The sequence below is a fragment of the Triticum aestivum genome, unplaced genomic scaffold (assembly GCF_018294505.1).
Source record: "Triticum aestivum cultivar Chinese Spring unplaced genomic scaffold, IWGSC CS RefSeq v2.1 scaffold94222, whole genome shotgun sequence".
In the NCBI taxonomy this organism is placed as follows: domain Eukaryota; kingdom Viridiplantae; phylum Streptophyta; class Magnoliopsida; order Poales; family Poaceae; genus Triticum; species Triticum aestivum.
Window position 1 is genome coordinate 3703 of NW_025228401.1, and position 8768 is coordinate 12470.

At 49.3% G+C, this 8768-nt stretch overlaps 1 pseudogene across 1 annotated transcript; it reads left to right on the plus strand.

Moving 5' to 3' along the window:
• Positions 1 to 2196: 2196 nt before the first annotated feature.
• LOC123174134 (alpha/beta-gliadin A-III-like) lies at positions 2197 to 3256 on the plus strand (annotated as a pseudogene). Its single transcript, XR_006486802.1, has 2 exons — positions 2197 to 2598; positions 2803 to 3256. The product of XR_006486802.1 is annotated as an alpha/beta-gliadin A-III-like (transcript).
• The last annotated feature ends 5512 nt before the right edge of the window (positions 3257 to 8768 follow it).

Sequence of the window (8768 nt, forward strand, 5' to 3'; positions counted from 1 at the left end):
GAACATTGGTTTCAAAGTAGTGATACCAATAGTACGTCATCCAGTGATGGCCAGTCGCAGTACCTAGATGCCACTTCGGTGCCTGGTTTCAAAGTCGCAAGTTCATGGCAGGGAAAGCAATCATGTGTCTAGAGTAGAGACTTAAAAAAAGACCCATGCCATGTAGATGGATCAGATAATTATGCCAATCCTGATTTTTCAGTGCAAATCCAGTTCTGAAACTTCCACCTGATCAGTTGCTCCCAAAATGGGCTATACAGTTAACCAAAATGAATTTTGCTCCTAACACCATAGTTTGTTTCCAACGATCACTAGAGCGAGCTTCACCAGAGTGATGTGGGTTTGATTAAGTACCTGAGCTGGTGTTGTACATGCATATATGTTATGTTCACCGCTCCTACCGGATGCCCGCCGCCGAACTCACCATCCGTTCTACACAAGCAACAAAACCGATTGGATTAGCTATTTCGGTTGTTACTTGTATAGTCTGGTGGAATGATCAGTTCCAGTATTACGCCATGGCGGCATCTTTTATATGCAATATACTGTGAACTGAATTTTCTGTTAGTGAAGTTGACAGAACAGAGTACTACAGGGTAGAGGGGTAGAGCATGCAAGTGGTGATTGTTGTGTGGTGTGTGCGTTAGTTATGTGTGAACCGGGCGTCGAGGTAGCGTTGGCTGGTCATCTGCAGCTCATAGGCGCACGAGCACAGCGGTGGCACGCCCACCACCGCCTCCATTGCCCGCAAGGACGCCACCTAGCCGCCGCCGTATTTGGAGAAGAAGCAACCAGCAGTGTGGCCGCTGCCATGGCCGACGCCAGACCTGGTCGATCTCCCACTTCTGTATTCGAGAAAAAAAGATCTCCCTCTTCTCTTGTGATGAGATGGGGAAGAGATGGTGAGATATGAGGTCGATGGCTTTGGGGAGAGGATACGGGTGGACGCCGGCAGTGAGGCGGCGTGAGGAAGACGAGGTGGTTGGCGGTGGCGACGCGTGAGGGGAGGGGAAGGGAGGGGTAGCGGTGCATGGAGGGGAGTGGGTGTGCGGCGTGCCTAGTTCACGAGAGAGGAGAGAGGTCGTCAAGGGAGCGATCCATGGGAGTTTTTTTTCCTTCTGAGCGAGCCTAGTTAGGCTCTCTGCAGCGTCTAGGCCCAATGCACCACATGTCTTCAAATTGGCCACCAGTAGCAGCCCATAGAACAGACAGGGCCAGTTTGCAAATTTTAAAACATAAGTTTTTTAGCGCCCAAGAAAAACAGAACACATATCTTTCCAAACATAATGAACTATAGGTACCACAAAAAAAACCATAATGAATTATAGGTTGTTACAAGAACTCATGCCATCCAGCTGCCTCCCGCCGACCCTGCCAACATTGTTGTAGCTGCACTCGCAAGCGTTACCATAGGTGATCATTTGCATGATTTCGTGTAAAACAAAATAAGATCTACAAACGGATAGAAGCTACACATACCTTGGCATGCACACAGATTGCAAGCCATACTAAGGTGATAAGTGTTAATAACTTGTACAACATATACAACAGTTAAGATAAGTAAAAGCAATTTGATGAGTCATGGTCTATCAAAGCAAGCTTTATTACTACTCTAATCTATCTTAACAGGTCACACATGATTACAATCCTTTTTGTGTGCAAGTCAAGCTTATCTAGTTTACACGTAACAACTTGTAGAACATTACACAATTGATGTTTGCTAATAACTTCTAGAAAGCTAAAACACTTGACATGTAAAAAGAATTTGATGAGTCATGACCTACTAAATCAAGTTACATTACTAGTCTCATCTATCTTAACAGGTGACACAAGATTACAAACTAAGTTCTGCGCAAGCAATGCTTATCTAGTTTACACATAACAACTTGCAAAACATTACAAACTTAGTTTCAAAAAAAATTAGGCAATCTAGATTAGTGTTTGAGTTGTAAAGTGAATAAGATGAGTCATGTGTGTTATCACAACTTTTTGGTGGTGGAATGATAGTGCCACCAAGCACAACATACCAAATTATGATTTTAGGAAGCATCCAAGCACTTTCCAGACAAGCAAATGCCAATTGTGAAGGAGATGATGCCATGACAGCTATAAATAGGCCTGTAGCATGATGATCATCCTTCCTCATCCATCATTCTCATAAGTAGAGTGCATCATTCAAGCCAAGCAAGCAGTGGTCAATACAAATCCACCATGAAGACCTTTCTCATCCTTGCCCTCCTTGCTATCGTGGCGACCACCACCACAACTGCAGTTAGAGTTCCAGTGCCATAATTGCAGCCACAAAATCCATCTCAGCAACAACCACAAGAGCAAGTTCCATTGGTGCAACAACAACAATTTCTAGGGCAGCAACAACAACAATTTCCAGGGCAACAACAACCATTTCCACCACAACAGCCATATCCGCAGCCGCAACCATTTCTGCCACAACTACCATATCCGCAGCCGCAACCATTTCCACCACAACAATCATATCCACAACCACAACCACAATATCCGCAACCACAACAACCAATTTCGCAGCAACAAGCACAACTACAACAACAACAACAACAACAACAACAACAACAACAACAAATCCTTCAACAAATTCTGCAACAACAACTGATTCCATGTAGGGATGTCGTCTTGCAACAACCCAACATAGCACATGCAAGCTCACAAGTATCGCAACAAAGTTACCAACTGTTGCAACAATTATGTTGTCAGCAACTGTGGCAGACCCCCGAGCAGTCACGGTGCCAAGCCATCCACAATGTCATTCATGCTATTATTTTGCATCAACAACAACAACAACAACAACAACAACAACAACAACAACAACAACAACAACAACCGTCGAGCCAGGTCTCCTACCAGCAGCCTCAGCAACAATATCCATCAGGCCAGGGCTCGTTCCAGCCATCTCAGCAAAACCCACAGGCCCAGGGCTTTGTCCAACCTCAGCAACTGCCGCAGTTCGAGGAAATAAGGAACCTAGCGCTACAGACGCTACCAGCAATGTGCAATGTCTACATCCCTCCATATTGCTCGACCACCATTGCGCCATTTGGCATCATGAGTACTAACTGAGAAGAGAAGAACTCTATTACTAGATATATGAAACACCGTTTTCTTAAAACATGGTTTGGTCGTTGTAGCGGTGAAAAATAAAGTGACATGCACTATCATGTAAGAACCCGAACTAGACTATTTCAAACTTGGAAATAAAAGACAAACACAGGTCTTGTCTGCATATGATTGTTTGTTTGAGTTCCATTCATGTGACTGTTCACAAGTTCACCCCTAATTATATATATTAAGCATTAGTTAGATGTTTATGTGCATTAATCTAAGGATAACAAAATGAATCTGAAACTTGAATTTAATTAAAGTATTTTCTTGGACTTTCAAATTGAGCATTGATAGTGAGGACTATCCACATCCTTGGCTTGCCCTTGATCAATTATTTCCAAAGAAGCATTCAATTCATCAGTCACTTACATTGATTTTTGTGGCTTGTACTTCTCCTCAACATGAGTATCTTCATTGCAGCTACTCCAAATCTGCCACATAACTGAAGCATTAATAGTGCTCTTCCTTGCATCAAGGAAATATGGATCGAAGATATCTCTTGACCATGTTTTCGGGTGCAACCTTGGGAGTTTTATGTCAAAATATTCTCAAGAAGAATCCAAGAATAAACTTGCATGCTCACGTGTGAAAAGGGCATATGAAGTAACATTTCCTCACCAAGGCCACACATAGGGCACACACATAACCCCATCACATGCCTTTTTAGTTATGCATATGAAGGTAGGATATTTTTCATTACTCTGCACCAAAATACTCTTAACTTGGATTGTACCCTAAGCTTTCGTTGCCTTTTACATTTTTCTTCCCCATTAGATGAACTAGATAGTCCAGCTACCACACGATACCTTGTGTTCATCTCGGCTCTGTACAACAATTGAACAGAAGAAATGTCATTTCTTTACCATACCCATGACCAAATGTTCTCTGCTACTCCCTCCGTCCCAAAATACTGCCATCCATGTCGACAACAATGAGTCATATAGGACCGCTATGCCTCTGTTGAAGGAGGTGGTGGAGCGATCCGGAGATTATTCTGCCATCCATGTTGAGTAAAACCTCACTGGCCACTTGCTCCAACCGCATACACACCGCCATAAACAACGGTTGGTACTCAGTTCGGTGTAGCATACACCATGTAGGAAGCGAGTGCTTACTCCTAGTTACTGAATTATTGTTAGACTATGTATAGCTTCTGTACCTATGTACGTATATGGTACATATTGTAACACAACCATTATATATAATGAGATAAGCCACCCCTAGAGGGTTGTGCTGGTTCCCCAAAACTTATTGTCTTACATGGTATCACGCTAGGTTACGATCGCTTCCGCTTCTAAACCCTAATACCCGCACCGCCGCCGCAGCCGCCGCCGCCTTCACCGCCGCCGCCGCGCCACCGATCGCGCCGCCGCCATGTCGGGCGCCGCCATCACCGGTTCCACTGCTGCGGGCTTCCTCCCGGCCTCTCTTGCGGCTCTGCTCAACCTCCCGCTCGATGCCGTCTCTGTTCCGGCTCCGATCGGGACAAGGAGCATCGGCTCCGTCTTCTCCACGCCGCCGGCGCCCTCGCTTGGGCGTGACCTCGTGGTCCACACCGCGGCGCCGCCGTCCGCTGCGGACTCCGCAGGCGTCGTCCCGCCGCTCCTGCCGCAAGCGGATCACACCGCCCCACTGGCGGGGTTGGCGGCGTCCGCCCCGGCCGCGGGCCTTGCGGCGTCCGCACCGGCCGCGAGCTTTGCGGCGCCCGTCCTGGCTGCGGTCCCGCCTCCTCCCGCATCGGCTTCGGTGCCTCCGGCTGCCTCCATGGTGTTTGCACCCCAGGCAGCCTCCTCGATGGGATTGTCTTCGCCGCCGCCGTTTCACTTCGGTCATCTCATCACCATCAAGCTCTCCGCCGACAACTACATCTTCTGGCGTGCGCAGGTTCTCCCGCTCTTGGGGAGTCACTACCTGCTAGGCTACGTCGACGGATCGCTTCCCTGCCCACCCGCGCTGGTAGACAGCGTGCACGGTCCGGTCTACAATCCGGCCCATCGCGTCTGGACGGGGCAGGACCAGGCGAACCTCTCCTCCATCCAGGGGTCGCTCTCGCCGGTAGTTGCCGGCCTTGTTGTCTTCGCGAAGATGTCTCATGAGGCCTGGACCATCCTTGAGCGCACCTTTGCAGCGCAGTCCCAGGCTCGTGTCTCTGCACTCCGTCGTCAGCTTGGAGAGTGTCAGAAGCTTGACTCCACTGCCACTGAGTTCTACAACAAGGTCAAGGGCCTCGCCGACACATTGGCCTCCATTGGACAGCCCCTCACCGACTCCGAGTTCAACTCGTTTATTGTCAATGGTCTTGATGAGGAGTATGATGCCTTAGTCGAGATCATCAACGAGCGGGGCAACTCGACACCCATGCTGGCACACGAGGTTTTCTCTCGGCTCCTTTTCACTGAGCAACGGGTCGAGACTCGCCGCACCAGGGGCACTGGCTCCCTCTCGGCCAACGCCGCCACCAAGGGTGGCCGCTCTTCTTCATCACCCCGGTCTCCCTTGGGGCTGCCACCGTCGCCCGCCTCGGCCCCCCCACCTACTGCGACCTTACCGGGGGCTGGCGGTCCACGTGTGTGTTAGCTTTGTGGCCGCGATGGGCACTGGGCCTCCAAGTGTCATAAGCGCTTCCAGCGAAGCTTCCTTGGTCTTGGCAATGACGGCAAAGATACACGCAACAATGCCCGTCAGGTCGCCATGGCTGATCGTCCCGCGCCGCAGAAGCAACAGGGACACACTCAGTCCTACTCCATCGATCCACACTGGTACATGGACTCTGGGGCGACAGAGCATCTAACTAGCGAGATGGGGAAGCTTCACACTCGTGAACCCTATCATGGCTCCGACAAGATCCACACCGCCAATGGAGCAGGTATGCACATCTCTCATATTGGTCAAGCATCTCTTCTCACTAGACATGCCAATAGGAGTCTTCAGCTTCGCAATGTTCTTCGAGTTCCATCTGTGACCCGTAATCTTCTTTCAGTTCCTAAACTCACACGTGATAATAATGTGCTTTGTGAATTTCACCCTTTTGATCTTTTTATTAAGGATCGGGGCACGAGGGACATTCTTCTTAGTGGGCGGTTGTGCCAGGGCCTCTACCGTCTGTAGCATCCTGGTGTCGCTCGTGTTTTCAGTGGAGTTTGGGTCTCTCCGTCACAGTGGCATGCTCGTCTTGGTCACCCGGCCACACCTATTGTCCGTCATATTTTGCGTCATCATGAGCTTCCTAGTTTGTCTAGTCATAAAGATGTAGCAGTGTGTGATGCTTGTCAGCAGGGGAAGAGTCATCAACTTCCTTTTTTGGAGTCCAGTCGTGAGGTGAAACATCCTTTAGAACTTGTGTTTTCAGATGTATGGGGTCCTGCTCAGACTTCTGTCAGTGGTCATAATTACTATATCAGTTTCGTTGATGCTTATAGTCGCTTTACCTGGCTTTACCTTATTAAACGCAAATCTGATGTGTTTGATATTTTTGTTCAGTTTCAAAAACATGTTGAACGTCTTCTCAAGCACAAAATTGTTCATGTCCAGTCAGACTGGGGGGGGCGAGTATCGCAACCTCAACTCTTTCTTTCAGTCGCTTGGGATAGCTCATCGTTTAGCATGTCCACATACACATCAGCAGAATGGTTCAGTCGAACGTAAGCATCGTCATATTGTTGAAGCTGGTCTTACTCTTTTGGCCCATGCATCTGTTCCGTTTCGGTTTTGGAGTGATGCTTTCACCACTGCATGCTTTCTCATCAACCGTACTCCTACTCGTGTTTTAAACATGAAGACTCCCATTGAGGTTCTCCTTAATGAACAACCTGATTATACCTTTCTCAAGGTATTTGGGTGTGCTTGCTGGCTGCATCTTCGTCCATATAACAAGCGCAAGCTTGAGTTTCGTTCTAAGAAGTGTGTTTTTCTTGGCTATAGCTCTCTTCATAAAGGTTACAAATGTCTTCATGTTCCCACTAATCGTGTCTATATATCTCGGGACGTCGTGTTTGATGAGCATGTTTTTCCCTTTGTCAACCTTCCTGTGTCCACTGTCGAACCACCATCCCTGCATTCATCCTCTGTTGCTTCTGACCAATTTGATGATGTTGCATACTCTCCTTTGCTGTTACCTAACCATGGTGCAGGAACCGGACGTGGAGCTCGTTTGGAGCTGTTGGAGGATTCACCATCATCATCGTCGTCTTCTGGTGGGCACGTCGATCGCCCTATGTTGCATGGCATCGATTCGCGTGCCCATGCATGGTCACCCGACGAGCCCGTCGCGCCGAGCATCTCCACTGCTCGGTCCGTTTCGCCAGCGGCCGCCGAGTCGCCCGCGGCTCGGCCCGTCACGCCGTCTTCGCCTGCGGCTCGGCCCGTCACGCCGTCTTCGCCTGCGGCTCGGCCCGTCACGCCGTATTCGCCCGCGGCTCGGGTCCTCACGTCGCCTTCATCAGCGGATCGGCCCGCGACACCGGCCACGCCACGGCCCACTATGCCGAGCTCGCCATCGGCCCGGTCTGTGATGCCGGAGTCGCCAGCTGCTTCGTCTGCTCTGCCGGTTTCGCCGGTGGGTCGGCCTTCTTCGCCAACCGAGTCCGAGGCTACCGTGACTGGCTCCTCGTCACCGGCTGACTCGTCAACGTCGCCGTCCTCCAGCCCGTTGCAGGCTGCTCCGTCGACCTCGGTGGTTCCTGTGTCCCGACCACATACACGCAGTCGCAGTGGCATTTTCAAACCTAAGGAACGTAAGGATGGTACGGTTGTTTGGTTGGCTGCTGCTGTTGCGGATCCATCTTCTGAGCCTCGCTCATATCAGGCTGCCCTGCGCATTCCACATTGGCGAGAGGCTATGGAGCAGGAGTTTCATGCTCTTCTTCGTAACAAGACATGGACTCTCGTTCCTCCACCACCACGGGTAAATGTTATTGACTCAAAATGGGTATTCAAAGTGAAGAAGCATTCGGATGGATCTATTGAGCGTTACAAAGCGCGACTTGTTGCTCGCGGTTTTCGGCAGCGTCATGGTCTTGACTATGAGGACACCTTCAGTCCTGTCGTCAAGCCTACCACTATTCGGCTTCTTCTCTCCATTGCTGTTTCTCGTGGTTGGTCACTTCGTCAACTTGATGTGCAGAATGCTTTTCTACATGGATTTTTGGAGGAAGAGGTTTATATGAAACAGCCGCCTGGTTTCTCTGATCCTGATCGTCATGACTATATCTGTCGTCTTTCCAAAGCACTATATGGTTTGAAGCAAGCTCCTCGTGCCTGGCATGCCCGCCTTGCCTCTGCCCTTCGTGTTCATGGGTTTGTGCCGTCTACTGCTGACACTTCGTTATTTCTTCTACAGAAGTCAGAAGTCACTATGTATCTTTTGGTATATGTCGATGATATTATCCTTGTCAGCTCTTCTCAGTATGCTGCTGATGCTCTTGTCTTCTCTCTTGGTGCTGATTTTGCGGTCAAAGATCTTGGGAAGCTTCACTACTTTCTTGGAGTTGAGGTCACTTCTCGTGCTATTGGTCTTGTCCTTACGCAGAAGAAGTACTCCTTGGAGTTGTTACAGAGAGCTGGCATGCTGAAGTGCAAACCGACCACCACACCCATGTCGTCTACCGACAAGATAACAGCTGTTGATGGTGAGC